At 45.2% G+C, this 17,420-nt stretch overlaps 1 protein-coding gene across 3 annotated transcripts in view; it reads right to left on the bottom strand.

The window, feature by feature from the left end:
• fto (FTO alpha-ketoglutarate dependent dioxygenase) overlaps positions 1-17,420 on the bottom strand; it is a 170,338-nt gene that overhangs the window by 14,811 nt on the left and 138,107 nt on the right. The window lies entirely within an intron of this gene.

Below are 17,420 nucleotides of genomic sequence, written 5' to 3'. Positions count from 1 at the left end.
TTTTGTTGATGCACCTGCACTTGGGCACAGTTGATGTTGCTTTTATTACGTCAGTCAGAGGAACTTACGTCAAGGACTATTTATAGCGAATGGGTATACAGTTGGATTTGGTTTCGTAAAAGGCTCCGCTGTTTGAAGGAGCTCTCAAATGCATCCAAGCAGCGACGAGGATTCTGCTGGGAGTTAATCCCTCTTAATAAACACCAACATTAAATTGTAGTTAAATCAACAACACTTCAAGATTCTACTAGTTATATGAATGTTTTTTTGTTGCAAAACTATCCACTGCTGATGGCATTTGACCCCTGCTTTGGTTACGTCTTGACATGCAATTGCGATCTGATGTGAAACATAAGATGGCTCATGGTACGCTGCACTCAGAAAGTTAGTAAAAAGTAAAATGTAATACTTTTTAATATGTCACTGCACTGCAGGAATGCTTGAAGTCTGAAATATGACCATTCAAAGATATTGATATCTTTTAGTCCCATTCAGTCAACCTTTACAGGTAGCTCTCAGCCAGGAAATCATTTTGTTCCTTGTAGCTGACATTACTGGTAATAGCCTCCATTTCTCATACACGAGAAGACCAGTTTAACACACGCTAACAAATCTGGCTTTCTGCCATGATAAACGACATGTGACTCTGTACGAGAAGAAAGAAAAACAAATAATATGACGCGCTGGTATTATGCTGTCCTACACTGCAATTTGCTAATTAACAATGATAAAGTATGTTGCAACGTCTTGTAAGGACATACTTGCTTGCAACCAAAGCGTGGGAAGTTGTAATGCACCCACACCCTTGCGGTGTTCCTTCTTTCACTGCTCATTGTCTTACCTTCACACCTGTTCTGATGTCGGCCACATGAAACGCTGACGTGACTCAGAGGAGGTTGTTTTAATTAATAATACAAGGCAAGTTACAACAAACCCTCCTTCAAATCTCAGAAACGGGTTCTTAATAGGTGTCAAGCAGGTGCCAATTTCCTCCTCAACATGAGTTGGGTTATGTTACGAAACAAGCAGAGCAGCATAGTAGCTTTATCTCATCTGCCACCTGTGACAGCTCAGAATTCGGAGTCCTCCAGGAAGCTCGGCTCATGTTAATGTGTCACCAATGAGGCCTTTTGAAGCCTCAATTCAACCGCCTGTCAGCCGGCGCGGGGGTATCGCCGACTGACTTTTCCGATCACATAAGAGCTTGGCAATGAGATGAACTGTCTTAAGCTGATCAAGAGTTGCTTTGGCTTCCATCTACATCTGTCAGGTTCAAACTTTACACTTCGCTACACATGTTGATCACATACTGCAAAGTACAGGCACACGTTCAAGCTGCTGTTTGGACTAATCCACTTTAGGCTTGATTTAACACAGAATTTTCGACTTCCTGGGATCCGGAGATGAAGGCGGTGGATTGATTGACACCTAAAGTGCCTTTTCTCACAGCTTGTAGAGCTGCCATAGCTGTGAACTCATTGCTTCCTATACAGCCTCAGGAGTAGACAATGAAAAACTATGCCAGGTTTGGGTTGGGTCCTTTTGTAGGGCAAGAGTGAGTCTAACAGTGCCCCCTGATGGTTCATACAAATGCCTTGTGCCAGGGAGGGAGGGCGGGTAGTAGCGGTGGCTCGAAAAAGTAATGCCAAGGAAACAACATCACCTGACACATCAAATGCAGCCTTTGTTTGCAGGCAAAGGGGAGGTGAAAAGAGCAGTACTTAGCAGAGCAGCTAACCTGTGGTCATATCTGCCGGACAAATCAATAGAAGTGTCTGAGAGCAGAGCAGAGTGTGCTGTGGGGGAGCTGGAGGGGCTACCCCTGGCCCGCAGCCCCCCGGGCCCCTCCTGGGGGGTACCTGCCTGTCTCTTCGCCCTCCATCTCTTCTGCCTCAGTGCTCCCATCCCACGACTACACACACACACACACATGCATGCAACAAGCCCACATATACAGGCGTCCTGTGACATCGTGTAGCACCATCTGTACTGTGAAGGGCACCAGGGGATCAGCATTGTCTAAAATGTACACTGCAAATGCAGACTTATAAAAGGTATATAAGAGCATATACAAGCAAACCTGTGTATGTCCTCACACACACACACACACACACACACACACTGTTTGTCCCCCTGACACCGTATAGTACATGGACTACAATATGGACAAGCTTCAAATGGCTTCCCATTGTAGTGGTGTTTCACACAAGAGGACAGAAGAAGCCGTACCTAATGCACAACAGAACACCTCCCCCCCAGCTGACCCTAAAGCCCCGGAGAACAGTCCGGCCCAATAACAACAGCACTACCTCCAAACTACAGGAATCCAAGTCTCCAAAAAGCAGAGACCCTTCCCCTCGTCTCTCTCCTCTCACTCGCTGCTGCCTACTTACTTTCAATCACAGTTAACATCACAGAACAAGAAGTGGAGGGATGGGAGGAGGCGAAACACACAATGCACTTGTCTGGCAGCTGCTCGCTCTGACATTTGAGGCCATGGGGACCTTGTTGAAAGAGCAGATGCTCACTGATGTACAGGCGCAGGAACATGGCAACTACACAAGTGGCTGGAACAGAAAAAAAAAAAAACTGCACAAACATATGACAGAACAGAACAAGGGGAAAAAGCTGAAGATGGCAGGCTCACGCAGAGATAGTGTAGAAACACGACCACGAATGCACAGCAGAGCAGAGTGGACATGGCCAACGCTGTCATGCACATAGATGGAAGAAGACACCATGCAAACGGCGAAACGGTTGATGTACCTTAACGACAACAATCAAATGAGTATTTGCACACTAACGAGCACGATTTATGCAAACTATACATATTTTGAATAAAGACGTGTACACACATGCACGCAATGAAACGCACACTTCCTCACAAAGACTATAAAAACAAATCTTCGTGACACACACTCCCACTATCCCAATGGATAGGTAGAGTACAAGCTGCCTAGCCTATGCTCATTAATACAAAAAACACACAAACCAACCTTTATGCAACTTTTATACTGACCTAAATGCTGAGTGCACCTTGTAAGCACCACCATGGGATATGTTGTAAATATGCCAACAATCTTGTTACACCATGAGTGACAACGTGTTCCTGGAATACGTTCAACAATCACTGATGTGAATTAACAGGAAAAGACATACAATGGTGAGGGATGGAAGAAAGCCAAGGAAAGATGAGTGTAGAGGGATAAAAATAATGGAGGCAGAGCAAATAAAGAGTGATGGAAAGATGAGATGGGAGGAAAACAGATGGAAACAAAAGAGAGAAATGCAAGACACAGAATGCAAAGTGAGATGGGTAAAGAGAGCAGGCGGCATCATGGTGCATCTCCGGCAGAGAGAAATTAGTTTCCGCAGAGGACCGCAGGCGGCGTTATGGAAATGGGTAGCTGGCAGCTTCTTTGGCTGACTGTAAACAGGATCTTGGTAAGGCATATAGCCTCTGGTGAGGCCCACGGAGCCTGGCATCATCGCGGTGCCGCGCTGAGCTGCAGCACTCCCACGGTCCCTCCTTCTATCTGTCTGGTTCCTCTGCTCCAACCTGCCCGAACTCCACTCGTGAGTAATTTATGAAGCGGTGGTGGGGGCGGGTTTTGCGGAAGCGGTACGCGCACATCCTGACACCAAATACATGACATGTTCCACATGTCTTCCCACGAAACTACAAAGAGCCCTTTTGTCTCTACAAAGAAAACGAAACACCAAAAAAGTAGTTGAGGCGTTCGGGGATTGCTCTCATCACTTTGTGAACTGCTATGAACTAGGTAGTTAAGGGCAACCCCCGGTTAAGAGGCTAAACCAGAAGTAAAGTTGCTCTCTGTGCCATTGGTTAGCTTAAGCCCTAATTAAACTGTTCATTCAAGGAGTATGACAGTCTCTGGCAGCATTGTGTTGGTTATCTGGCAGCATTCTCCTCTGGTTATGCCAGGGTACAGATGTGATAAACTGCCAAGTGATTAGAAGAAAAACAGGCCAAACGACAATCGGCGCAATTAGAAATATTTTTCCAATATTAATATGGTGCCAGATTTATGCAAATTAGTGTTCAAACAGAACAACAAATTCCACTTTGCACATGTTCCCATCACTATTTCACTATCTCTTACCTCTTAAATCCTTTAAATTCAACCTCCAAGTGTCACATTTTCTGTGTGTCCGCTTGATATACGCAAGTGTAAGTGTGTCCACCTCAGTAGCTGCATGGCGCAGGCCTCTCTCTTTCCTCTTCCTAACAGCAGTAGCTTGCACAATCACAGTAGGCCCCGCATTATCTTTGCCATGCTGCAAAACAAAGTGCAGTGGCGTAATGCGAGGTCTTACACAAAAGTAAACAACTTCATCTTGTGTCTGAAATATGTGTCACTGCGATTGTGCAAAGCTGCCCATCGACACAGCCGTGTCGGGTTGAAGGAGCGTCTCCTAATTAATGAGAGAGAGAGAGAGAGTCAAAGAGAGAGAGAAACTCTCTCTTCCACAGTTCTCCTTCAAACAAACACTTCCTACGGGACCCCATTGTTTGGACTGAGGCATCATGGGTAGCCTTATTTACAGATTTTAATTGCTCTGGTGATCTGCGGGTAAAACACCCTGTCGTAATCACCCCACAATAGAATTGCTACTCTTTCTGACAACTGTAATAAAATGCTCTACAGCATCCGGGGGAAAACGAGGAGGAGGAAACGGAGAAGGGCAGAGAAAAAAGAGACAGAGACGGTAGACGATGTAAAGAAACGAAAACAGGAGAGAAAAAAAATGGAGAAAAAATAAATAAGGAGAAAATATTTTGGATGCAAATCTTCTCAGCGAGAGGAACTAATCCGAGCGGGCGGGGAGCAGGGATGAGGATGGGACTGTTGTCCAAGGAAATGATTGCTCTCCCACCTCAAAGTGACAACCATGAGAAGCTCACCGTTCCTGGACCTCCGAAGCGGAACCGCAGAGGAGACATGCGCTGCAACCATCACACACACCTACACACACAGGCAGATTGGGGATGAGGAGGTAGGTCACCTACAGGAAGAGATTAGTGTCACCAGGCAGAGGTATGAACATGGGACTGTCAACTGCAGCTGTCCCTGATCTGGAAGGAGCTGGCACCACTAGCTCTCGTGTACTTTCATACTGCCTTCAAAGAGAGGGTAAAACACAGTTTATGCTGGAGAACGGATGATTCCCAAAATTAGAAATTAAACATAATGTTTAGGGATAAAATTTCAAATAGGCATCTATACCTTTTTACATACAATAACTCGCCAGAAAAATAGAATCACCTGCAATGGAATAGAATGGAGTACAACCGCCACGTAATAAACACTACCTCACTTGAAATGTTAAATTTTTGTTGAGACAACTGCTGCAACCCGATCTCACGGGAAGGCGTATAAATACTACGACATTACACGTACATTCCTTGTGTCATGAGAGCGCATTGTAGCCTTTTTGCATGTCATTTGTACACCACGCAACCAAACGACGGTAACATCCATCAACAAAACCACTGAGTTGTGGTTGCGCTTCAAAGAAATAAACTAAGTAAAATAGGTATTGGACACAACATAACATAACTACGGCAAACATGTGACAAACGTCACTAAACAACATGTGACAAACATCGCTAACGTAACTTCCAAAACAAAACACCGGTCTCATGGTTAAAAGTCGTGTGTTTGTTGGACACATTCTCCTCCCCAACCGCCAGTCATAAGCATTTTTTCTCGCTTATTATTCTACGTCACCAGCTCTGAGCGTAGCATATTTATGTGAATGCATTTACATTGGACTCAGTACAGACTACATTGCGTACAAATGAAACGTCGAAAAGCAAGAAAGGCGATCGTTTTGCACGTTAAATGCCTTGCACATTATTGTGGAATTCACGTGCCTTTTCGTGCGAACGGGCTGGACTACCTTTGCAGTTTGCAACGTTACAATCTGAGGCTGTACTTTTTGGTCACGTTCTGTTAGATGACACTGCATACATAAACTGAAAGGTGTTTCTAATATGTTGCTCACTTCATTTACATATATTGAAGAACAAAAATATTAGAAACACCATCAACTACAATCCAATAAAAAACTACACTGTCAAAGCTTTCTGTATAGTTTAATCAACAACTGTCTAACATGCTGCCAAAACATGAGAAAACGTATTTAAGTTTACTTTTAATATTACAATATTCTATGTGCATTAATGTACTTTATGTTTGTATTTCCCTGGTCAATCTTTCTGTGGGACCTACATGTGGACACATTGACCTTTTCTTTGATTGTAATTCATTAGCTAACGTTTCAAAATGATGGTGCATCATTGTGCACAGCACTGAAGAGAAACACTGCGGTCTGTTAGTTTCTGCTGAGATGAAGAGTAGCAGCTCCTCCGCTCTGTGAAGAAGCCTGTTTTACTTAAGTGTGTCAAACTCTATCCCATTATTATGCCTGCTGATAAAGGTAATACAAACACCCTGTGCATCAAAGGTCCATGAAAAATTAAACAGCCAATCAGCTGGCAATTATTCTCTTTAATCTCCTGGAGGCAGCCAATGGGGATGTGCCTCCGGTGGTGGCGGTGGCCTGGAAGGGATTCACGCCTTCGCTTCGGCACATTCCACAATCCAAACACTTACTTTGCATTATGCTCAGCTCAGGCTAAAAGAAAGTACGGGGCCAAACTTTCTAAACTGTTTTACTTTTTCCTTATTTGTGAAAATACACCATCTGGAGTATTGATATATTAAAGCGAGATAAGTCAATTTGCCTTCGTTCCTCCTGGACTATTGATCGTTTAAAGACATTTCAACTGGACATGAAGACGCCCTGTTCATGTTCCAAAAGAGCTGATCAATTGCTCATTTAAAGCAGCAGGATGTGGAGCCGTGGTGTTTAGAAGAGGTGATGTTTATTGTGTTACCATCAGAGCTTAAGACTGTGTGCCGTCGATCTCCAGTTGTCAATGCTCTCCGTTAAAATGTATTGAATACTGTGTTATGGAGTACAACAGATGCAGATCAGCAGCTACAAACTTGCTTATTACAGCTGCAACGTGAAAATAGGAAATTGATGATCTTAACAGCCTGGTGCTTCCAAGGTCAAAGGCGCCATATTTGGAAAACCAAACGCAGCTCTCTCTTATTTGGCAAGTCACCTGCTCCACGATATGATAGGAAACTTCCGATAGGTGCCAAATTGCACCTGAGATGAGGTCAAACGGCCCATTTTACTTGATCAGGTATCGCTGTGGCTCGACCCACCCGTTTGATTCCTGTCACTTCCTGTCCACACTATCCTCACAAACCCCGACTCCCCTCCCCGTCCAATCGATGGGCGCGCGGAGCCGCTCAATGCCAACGATTCTCCCCTGATCTTAATTAGAGAAACACATCAGATACAAACGACATCTCAAATCAATCGACAAGTGCTGGGTGAGGGGACCGGGGTCGTACACAAAGACAACTTTCAGTCTCTTTTTCCGCAGCACGAATGAAAGAATCCTAAAGTCCTACATTTTAACTACTCTGAGGCCTCATCTGAGATGTAGGCAGCTCCATGCTAAGGGTCTCTCTGGATCGCAAATTAGTCAGAATCTTGCACAACACAATTAGCAAAGAAATGTTCCTAAATGTGCCGATAAAATACAGATGGAGAGAGATGCTACCCGGTCCACCTCTGACTGTTCCTTCCTTTACTCTTCATCTCCATTTTCCACTCCATCTCTTCCCCACTCTGTCATCGTAGATGGATGAACGGTGGCGTAAAAAGGCAGAAACAGGCTGACAGGCTCCTTAGCCGCATGGCTGAGTGTATAACTAGCGACATTAGTGAACACCTACGCCCAAGGAGCCCATCGAAGACGAGGCTATTTAGTGGGGCGTCTAGGGAAATGCACGCGCGCAAACACACAAAGAGACACACCTGCGTGCCGTATGCTAGTACACACATGTTCATTTTATGGGCACACATGTGCACGTTGACATTGATGTACTCAAATATGTAAGCATGTATGTTCGCACACTGATATGTTGCAAAGGTACACACACACACACACACACACACACTACTGAGGGAGTCAATAGTGCTGATTTTCCTTGTCAGCTCCTCGGCAGGCACTGGTTTAAAGAGACATCAATCTGTGATGTCAGCACTTACCTAATGAACCCTCTCAGATCGATGGAAGCACTGGTCCGCTACACAGCCTGCCCTCGCTGCCTGGCCTGCTTTTATGTATACTCTTGACTCTTTTGGGATCTACACTGGACTGCAACGTGTCCAGGTGTGTGTGTGTGTGTGTGTGCGTGTGTGCAAGAAGCTGCCTGAATGGATAAACGTGTGCTGCTGATGTATCCATTTTTTTTGCGTGTGTCTGTGTGTTTACAAAAGTACTGTCACTGTGTACATCCCCAATGACACTAATAGAGCGTTTGTGTGTTTATGTAATTGCACAGCTATGCAAACCTACGTAATAGTGCGATTGTTTGAGCACTTGCTGTGCACTCCTTGTTTGCGTTTCTGCCATACTTGACATACAATCATGCAGGAGCGTGTGTGTAACTCTGTGTGTATATATGAATGTGTATTTACTTATGTTTGAGCGTGTGAACATGAACAGTAGGCCTAAATGTGGTTGTGAATACAAGTTGTGTTTATGCAGCGTATCTATGGTGAGGGTAATTATGTGTTGGTGTATGCGTGTTGTTGTAGGTGAAGGTCTAAATGTGCTTTAACACCTGAGCATGTGTTTGTGTGAGTGAAGGGGTTGCATTGTGAATACATGTTCAACAATAGGGGTCTAAGAAAATATTGATACACATGAGTATCGCGATATTATTGTGATACTGTATCGATTCTCCAAAACACTTTATATCGATCTTTCAGAGGCTTTAGTGGGCTCAATTTTAAAGCTAGCTAAAGCTTGGTACCAACCATGTCATACTAGTTAGTTGCGAAGGAGATTAAATAACGCTCCAATGTTACGCTAAATTTTGCAGAGGAAAAACTGTCATGGCCATTTTCAAAGGGGTCCCTTGACCTCTGACCTCAAGATATGTGAATGAAAAAGGGTTCTATGGGTACCCACGAGTCTCCCCTTTACAGACATGTCCACTTTATGATAATCACATGCAGTTTGGGGCAAAAACAATGCAGTTTGCCTCCTCTAAAATGGTGTATTTTTCCTAAGTTTTCCTAAAATTAGATTTAAAAAATCACAATATAAGGTTTACAGTATCCCAATATATCCCAATATATTGAATTGTTACCCCTGTATCTTAATATGTATCGTATCACCAGATTTTTACCAGTACACAGCTCTATTCTACAACTGTCTGTATCTGTTTTTATACATGTGCCAGTCCAACAAAACAGCACCTGGCCATCTCTGTACCTGTAAACCTGCACTGATGTCCCCTTCCTTTCTCCCAAAATGCATCAGTTTATAGGCTGACTGGTGATGGCGATGGAGGCGGCAGCAGCGTGCAGATGCTGCGCAATTAGATTAGTTCCATTTCCTTTGATCGGCCTCACCCCGTCCCATCTCGCATGTGACACTTCAAATGCAGGAGCCTCCCTGCGCCACTTAATTGACCAGAATAAACATATTATATTGCGATAAGTGTCGCGATTGTAACAAATTGTACGGCGTGACTGACACAAATCACGGCATTAGCCTTGCCTCTCTTATCGGCGGCCCTCCTTGTGCCTTTTCAATAAACAATCTGGTAGACGGAAAGAGAGAGAGAAAGGCAGAGTGAGGGTGGGAGGGAAAAGAGAGAGAGAGAGAGAGGGGAGGGATTGATGGCGGGCGAGGCGAGGCGAACGGGAGCGCTGCGGCCTGCGATCTACCGTTTACCCACTTAACCATTCAAAAAGTCATCTTCTTCCATCAGCGCCTCACCCGGCGCTGCATGAGAAACATTATCTTTCCGCGGGAGCCATCATTCACAGATGGCTTCCCCCCTTCTCAGCAACCTGCCACCATGCATTTCCAACACTGGATGTTGTGTCTTTCAGTGTGTATATGAGTATGGGCATGTGAATGATGTGGAAAAGTTCGGAGAAGAAAGAAAAGAAAGGGGAAAAGGATATGTTTGTGTATATTGATTTTTTGTGTAGCTATGAGCGTAGCGGTTTGAAGTGAAAGAGGGAAGGGATGGAGAGAGCTGCTGGAGGCACAGGGGGGAGGATGTGTGTGTGTGAGGGAGGCTGACGTGTTAATCAGTGAATCAGCGTCCATCCACTAATGTCTGCCAGTGTAAATAAGGCCCTCATCTCCTGCCGTCACATACGCTGGCTTTCCAGCCCATTAGGCCCGAGCTGGCTGGCTGAGGCGGCCCGCCGCTCGCTGGAGACTCATTTACGTGTCTATAGGCATCTGTGGCTGGTGATAGGGAGCCCACGTGAAATTAATGGGACTATGGGTGCTGCCAGCCAGCCAGCCAGCCAGCCAGCTCTCCTGCGCCCACACACACACACACACACACACTCTTTACCCACACCAATCACCCGCATGTACGCTTGAACGCATGAGCTCGCACACCTACATGTGCATGCACACACACACAGGACGCACACACATGCAGCGCTTTTTATGCATGCTGGGTAAACTAACCTTTGCAGTAAAGATTTAGCAGCTTTATTAGTTTAGGAAATGGCGGTAATTAAGGATAATTCATAATGGCTGCTTCTCCCCTCTCTGTGGTATTAAAAGGGGGCTGGCCTAATTTAGACTGCGTGTGTTTGTGCGCTAAGGCAGTAAAACGGGTGGGGTAAGGGGAAATACATAGACATGGAGAGCGAGAGGGAGGCCTCTGCAAGGTTCAGATATACTGTATGGTCAACAGGCCAGCTGAGGATTATTGCCTAATGGTATTTACACATCCTTCATAAAAGTTTCCAAAATTAATAGAATATAAAATCAGAATATAAAATACTAAAAGCAGGGAAATTTCCTCATGTCCATTAAGAATATGGTTATGGACTTAAACCTACAACGCACTGTGTGATACTTTACAAAAATCCACCTCAGTTCATTTTTTCATTTAACAATAGCAATAGAAGACAGGTCTCGTGTGATCACAGATGTCTAAAGCATAGCGAGACAGGGCCCTCCAATCCACAACAATGAGACACTAATGTCTCAGTGCCAGGTGGCCGAGCAGCCAGGGCAGAGAAACAGGGGGCTGGGCGGCCACGTTCCCTAGGCTCCGGAGAAAGAAGTGTGCGTCTGGGTTGAGCCCACCTCCTTTTCACCTCCCCCACCGGAGGTGAGGCACGAAACCAGAGGACAGGATCGATAAGTCCACAGATGCTGCCGGCTCCTTTCACTCATTACCACTGATGAATAATAGAGGACAGCTCCCCCCCGACCTCCTCAAGATTCTTGTCCTCTCTGAATGTGCACACATACAGAGACACAAATGAAAACACACAGGAAACTAGAGACCATCTTGGGATGACACCAGCCGCGATGCCAAATCAAGCCAGGGGGCAATGGCCCTTTCTCTACTTCCTACCCCCCCTACTTCCAGTGCCATTTTTTAAAGATTATTTTTAGGGCTTTTGGCCTTTATTTGATAGGACAGTGGATGGACTGGACAGTGGATAGACTGGAAAGGGGGAGAGAGAGAGAGGGAGATATGCAGCAAAGGGCCATGGGCCGGATTCGAACCCAGGGCGCTGTGGTAAGGACTCAGCCTTGGTATATGGGTGCCCGCTCTATCAGGTGAGCTTCTGGGGCGCTCTCGGCCTTCATTTTGATCTCAACTACACATCTGTAAATTTTCGTATTTCGTTTCCAACGCAGTGACAAAATCTGTCCACAGACAGACATATAAACACCTGGCTAAGTAGTTCAAAACTGCTTCTGTGGTAGTTCCCGCTACAGTAGGTGTCTCCAAACCACATTTGGCCATGATGACTCACACACAGACTCACAAGGTGAAAACAACACCAGCCACACTTTCACGGCAAGGAAGCTAACGCAGGAATATGAGGACAGGAGTCAGATCAAGTTCAATCTCATGTGTCTTAAATGCGTTCTAGCACCGACCTCCTACGGTGATGAACAACAACTACCGTTAGTGTTGCATCTAACAGGAGATATATGAGATGCTGGAGCATTTTGTACAACATGCCAAACTCACACAGCCCACGGAAAAGCAAATCAGTCTCCTCGCCATCTCAATGGAAAACAAAAAACAACAAGCTGCCCAGTTCTGTAAGGCAGAAAAATCACACACTGAAGACGCCTCAATTTTGGCTTAACACCATCTTCTACAGTACACCTTTCACCTTCTTCTTCTGTGCTAGAGGTGTGAGCAGAAGTGCGGCACTGACCATCAAGTTAAAGAAGAAAAAAAAACAGCAGCAGCTTAAAGCTACACCCAATCAATTATGGAGTAGCAACCTGTCCAAAATGTGATTTCCACACTGTCCGCCGCATCTTTCACACCATTATCGATTACCTTCGCTTGTAACGTTTTCTGTTAATTCTGTTCACCCACACAAAATCTATATGTGTGCATTTCAAAGCAGGCATCTGAGCAGAGCCGAGGCTGCCTCAGCTCTGCAGGCCAGACAATCACTGTCAATCTACCTAATGACCAAGTGTCTGCTGATGCATGCTAGTGAAGTGGGGGAGAGTCCCCGGGTGCAACTTGAAGCAGAATGGAGAGCATCCCCAGCTTCTCAAAGTGTTGAAAGGGCATAAACCCCCCTGCTGGAGTTTTCCCAATGCTTCGCACTTTCCTCTGTAACTTTAGCTAGATCAAAGAGAATGGGGCCCTTAAGTAGAAGTAGTACAGATCAACTAGGGTTGGGGTGAGTCACATAAGGATGCAGAGGGAAAGTTGAATCATAGAGTATTCTGTCAGAGTGCGATTCCTCGGCTTATAACGAAAGTGTGCTTTAACAATGTATGGCGCAAGAAAAGCCTCACTGAAGGTTTAGGTTCGGCGAGGAAAGAGCAAAGGATGAGTGGAGAGCAGGAAGTTGCGAGACAAGGGGGCCTGATGTTCCCACTGTAAAACCCCTGCCCCCTCTTCGTTCCTGTGAGCGCTATATCGCACAAGGCGGTGGCTCTGTCCGGTACATCAGCCCAAGGATGTAGGAGATTGAATCAGACCTGCCGGTTCGCCGGCCGTTTCAGCAGCAAAATAAATGACAAGGCAAGTGCTGGGGGAAATAGAGAGCGAGGGCAGCCCAAAGGTGTGACCCCGCTGATGAGATGAGAGGCAGTCCAGACCTGCCAGACGCACTATTAGAATCTGAGACCGAGATGGGAGATGGAGAGAGAGAGGAAGAGATAGCGGGGGCCCGGTGTCACTTTATCAAATTCCTCCCTGGCACATGGTAACAGAGGTCAGGGGAAGAAAAGCATGGGGGCAGAGTGTAAAGCTGAGTGAAAACACAGCGCTGCTCTAATACCTTTCATAAAGAGAAAAGCCTCCTCATCCGCCAGCCGTGATTAAATATAACCTGAGTGCTGAGAAACTAACCCCCGCTACCCCGCCCAGGCCTAACTTTGTGTGTGCATGTGAGCGCGCGTGTACACTCGCGGGGTGAGGAGGGTAAAAGCAATTTGTGGAGGACTTGTTGGGTGAGTGGAGTGTGTTTTTCGTGGCACCGGCAGGGAGGGAGCGGCGGGGGAGAGGAATGGGTGCTGGATGTGCACATCCTGGCCCGCAGCTCTCTGACACCGGCCGGGCAACAGTTAATGTGTCAGACTGCTGGTCGCCTGGAATTAATGCTGTCATCAGCAGCTGGTAGACAAAGAGTTAGAGCGAGACTATGTAACTTCTGCTGAAAAGCGGCCACCGTGGTCACATGTGGCAATTACAAGATGATACCCTTCATTTTCATTTCCTTTGCTTTAAAGACATCATTAGATGACCCGAGGCCCGTTTCACCAATTTTTGATTAACATGCAAGCTGTGATTTGCAACATGTTTTAATTTCCGCTCCTGTTAATTTTGACATTGTTTCTTTAATCAAAACAAATTTGCCACCTGTGCACGATCATGCGAACGCCCTGCACAAATGCATCTGCAATTTGTGTGGGACAGTCATTTGCAATCTGCATGTTAATAATAGTCCCTGGATGAGCGCAAGTAGAAGACCCACCAGCAGGAAACAACAAGCACGTCTCTTGTGAGGAGTAGTGTGTTTACTTTGTGCTTTACTTTTGTGAAAAAATGATTGAAACGTTGCTAAATAATAGTGTAACAGTGGCACCAGTAAAAACGAGTCATAAAGTTGTCAGTGACCTGCCACCTACATATCAGTATTTAGCTTATGTTTGCTAATGATAGCTAGCATTAGCCACTATGAGCTACTGGTCACACCCATAGACTGTATAAAAGAAGTTGACCTAGTAACCGTGATGTCGCATTTGGTTTGTCGACTGCCGTTTTGAAGCCTCAAGTTCAGTATTTTGGCCTTTGCCATCTTGTTTTTTGGCCATTGGCATCTTGGCTTTTTGCAACCAGAAGTGACACAAGACAGTGGGGCTAAGTACAACCGAACGGCGAATAAGACATTTTTAGGCGACCAAAATGTTACAATTAACTTTCATGAACTGAAAAAATTGTGAAAGGGTAAAAATTCTAAGACGAAAACACAGACAACTCCCAGACCAGACAACGCCGTGGTAGCGAACTGTCAATCACAATGTAGCCACGCCCTAAAGTATACCCTGCTTTATGGTCTATTTGACTCTAAATGGGACTATAATTTACTAAATGAACATCATGCTGTATTGAAGAGGACTTGAAACTAGAGATTGAGACCATAAACTCATGTTTACAATGTGTGCTGAGGTAATAAATCAAGTGATAAGTAGATAATCTGTAATAAATCTGACTTCTTTTTGCAACAAGAGGAGTCGCCCCCTATTGGCAATTAGAGAGAATGCAGGTTTAAGGCACCTCCACATTGACTTCCCTTCTCAGACCCAAAGGTTGCCCACCGGTCATACCAGACCAAGTAAGACTGGGAGCTAATTGGAGCTACAGTACAAAGGGCATGTTGTTTAAATAGGAACTGTCTCAAAATTCAGTGACCGCACATTCATTGTCCACAAAGCCAATATGTACATCCATACTTGCCCCTGAGTGCCACATGTCATATGACCCCACCACGGAAATACATGTTTGTACATGGATAATTAGGTATTTTCTTCTATGTGCAATGCGGCAAAAGAAGAGCTTGCAAATATACCATAGGAAGACTACACCATTGACACTCAGATGTGAGGAGCCAATATAAACAATAACCTTATTTTATATATGCCTATGTGGTCCTCAGAGATGGAGAGAAATTGGGCCATCAGTGTCACTCAGAGCCCCAGTGTGGAGGCTTGTTTTCTTGATCTAATAGAAGGTAATGATCCAGAGAGCAGGGCTGGGCTTCCTCTACCACGGAGCAGGCCTCCGGGGGCTACTCCACCCCTGACAGCGGCAGTGGTCGTGGCAGTGCAATAAGAATAAACACATGCAGGCGGGGAGTCTATTTGGCTGAGAGTGATGGCTAGCTTGTTGCTTATCCCAGCCCAATAAATCTCCATACAGGGCCGAGAGATGAGCGGCGCTTATCTCATCAGCCTCGCGACTGATGCCTCTGACCGAGTGCTGCCGCTCAGACCCCTGATTTATCATGAACAGGGGAGGGGAGAAGTTCTTCACTGTAGTAAAGCTGAAATAGAGAGAGAGAGGATGGGAGAGGGATACAGCGGGAGATGCAAAGGAAGGGAGGGCGGGAGGGAGAAAATGAAATAAAAAGGGGGGAGAAAAATAGACATATTGAAAAGCAGAGGGCAAAGGCAGATAATGCAGAAATATAGAGAGCAAACAGAAAGGTTTTCAAGGGAAAACATGGAGGCTTTGGCGTGAGGCGACGCAATAAACTAAAAATAAAAACTCCCAAACCTGAGGAGGCGGAGAGCGGGGTGTGGGGGTAAATGTCACCATCTCCATGTCAGGGGGTGGTGGTGAGGGGAATTGCACTTGACGGCTGGATTCTGTGGGATTCAGCAGTTTTTTTTCAAGGCAGGGAAGAAGGATGGAGAGGGACACCGCGCTGTTATATTTGAAGGGAACCGAATGCACTCTGCCTTATAGGAAAACATGCCCTTTTCCTGACTGATGCTGGTAGAACACATACTGTACTCAAGGGCTCATTATAAAAAGTTTTGTGTAATACATTAAATCTGCTATAAATGCTCCATGAAGCAAAGCTATTTTTTTGTATTTAGGATTTAAGATCATGGATGGCATCCTACATTAATACATGGCTTTATCGAATACTCGATTCTGATCGGTCAATCACAGCGTTCTACAGTCTGTTATTGCTTTATAGCAAACCGTTGCTATGTATAACAGATTGTTGCTATGGGCGCAGGTCTGATGTCGGACTCTGGCGGACCGTTTTTGTGTCAAATTATTGATTTCTTAAGTAAGTAGCCGTGTAATAAGCGGGCAAATGCACAGCTATAGCGGGTCATTGTTGTGAAATAAACCCCGACAGGGCGGTGCAGAGGGGTCTGGCGTAGCCCTGAAGGGGGTGCTGTACGTTATCCCTTACATAACACACAGATGGAGTATCAGCATTGTAGCCTCCGTAACCCATTTGTACCCCAATACTCTATTTAGTATGATAAGTTCTGATTGGTCAAAAGTCTTGAAATTTGGTATGGCCATACTTTGGGCCAGTATCTAACTTTGACATTTTTAGATCACATGAAAAATCACACTTTAATTAATAGTCAAAGTCAGGATTTTTGAAAAATGGAAAAACTGAAAAAAGGAAAAGGAAAAACAGACAAACGCCAGACTTTTAACCAGGAGACCCGTGTTTGAGACCGTTGTTGCCTCGTGTTTTGTTTTATAAGTTACGTTAGATACATTTGTCACGTGATTTTTATTGACGTTTGTGGCGTGTTTTCTGTAGTTGGGTTATGTTGTTTCCGTATGTATTATACTTAGTTTACGTACTTACTTTAATCCCAACTATGACGTTTTCCCTTACCCTAACTAAGTGTTTTTCTAGCCTGAACCTAACTTTGTTGTTTTCTTGCCTAAACCTAACTGTGGACGTTTGTGTGCCGTGTACAAATGACACGCAAAAAGGTTGAAATACGTACTTCTGACACGCGGAATGTCCGTGTAATGACGTGGTATTTATACGCCTTCCTGTGAGACCGGGTTATAATCTCAGTTGCAGGCAGACATGGGTTAATGTCTTCACTCAGCCTCCACAATCACGAGTTTCAGTGTGACAAAACTTCAACAAGGACACCGTGCCCCCATCTGCCCACCAGCTCACCAATGTGATGAATAGTTTAGCCCGGTAACACCAGCAGATTAACCCAATAAGAGGTTTCTAGTGGTGTGAGATCCGAGGGCCAGAGGATGAAG

This window comes from Sebastes umbrosus, chromosome 2 (assembly GCF_015220745.1).
Source record: "Sebastes umbrosus isolate fSebUmb1 chromosome 2, fSebUmb1.pri, whole genome shotgun sequence".
NCBI classification, from domain to species: Eukaryota; Metazoa; Chordata; class Actinopteri; order Perciformes; family Sebastidae; genus Sebastes; species Sebastes umbrosus.
This window is presented reverse-complemented; position numbering and strand designations above follow the sequence as displayed.